Below are 1253 nucleotides of genomic sequence, written 5' to 3' on the forward strand. Positions count from 1 at the left end.
TAATAACCACGAAACGCCGATCAATTAATGTCATTAAATATGTAAAAGAAGATGCAATCTGAGTTTGGTCAAGTTTTTACTCTGGTGGCGTGTTATTTAGATAGTTCGCGCGCTCTTATTTTGCCAAAACTTTGACTGGGAGCGGCTAATGTACTCTGCATAATATGAATAGACAGACAGACGGACGGACGGACGGACGGACGGACAGATTGACTGACAGACAGATGTGTTGGTTTCAATCGTGTTATTCTGTCAACACTCACAAATTAGGGGGAGGAGAAAAAAACTACAAAACCGAACAGGCATACTTTAAATGTATGTTTTGAGGCATGCTAATTTGTACTAGAGCAAACTGTACAGTCGCAATCACTGAATAATAATAATGGTGTCTCCAGCCGTGTAACGGTTATCGGGCTTTCATTTCAGTATTAAAAGCACTGACCCAGTTACAGAAAAACAGTGATGCTGTTTTGAGCTGTATAAGCGGACACATCAAGGCACGGAAGAAGTGTATTAAAGGCACAGTAAGCCTCCCGTAAACCATCACAGATACTGTTAGGCTTTTACACACAGTACAAACACCCTTTCATTTAAACACTCACCGCTTGAGAACATCCTAGGTGCCCTCCGTAAAGAGCGAGCAATTTTCAAAGAATTTATTTTTGCGTGGTTTATCTTACCCCTGAGCCATCGTGAACCCGTGTGATCCAGTTTCCCTTTTTCACAATGTTGTCGTCAGTTTGTAATTCGCTGTAAGCTTATCTGCAATAGCACGTTATTATGTACCTCTGACTATGCACGAAACAAACGGCTGTGGTTCACAAAAACTCTAGCGATGGCTTTTGACTGTTCAGAGGAACTGGCGATAGGCATAAACCGTCGTCTGCTACGAGAACCACGACCTTGCGTGACCCTGCTTCCGGGCTTTTCTTTTTTCAAACTTTCAAAACTTCGAATTGTACTGATCTTGTCTTGATAAAAAAAAGAATTCTTTTATGATTTAAGAATGTTTGTGTAACAAGCTGTCAATTTATTATTTAGATTTTAAAAGTTAGGTCTAGCGCCAAAACGCACCACGGTCCGATTGTGTGAGGAGACAATCCGCAAAATTAATTCTTTGAAAATTGCTCGCTCTTTACGTGGGGCACCTAGGATGTTCCCGTTCGGTGAGCGTTCAAATGGAAGGGTGTGTGTACTGTGTGTAAAAGCCTGACAGTATCTGTGATGGTTTACGGGAGGCTTACTGTGCCCTT

General features: G+C 41.7%; 1 protein-coding gene across 1 annotated transcript in view; it reads left to right on the forward strand.

The window, feature by feature from the left end:
• LOC138980377 (uncharacterized) overlaps positions 1-1253 on the forward strand; it is a 42967-nt gene that overhangs the window by 216 nt on the left and 41498 nt on the right. The window lies entirely within an intron of this gene.

This window comes from Littorina saxatilis, linkage group LG11 (genome assembly GCF_037325665.1).
Source record: "Littorina saxatilis isolate snail1 linkage group LG11, US_GU_Lsax_2.0, whole genome shotgun sequence".
NCBI lineage: Eukaryota > Metazoa > Mollusca > Gastropoda > Littorinimorpha > Littorinidae > Littorina > Littorina saxatilis.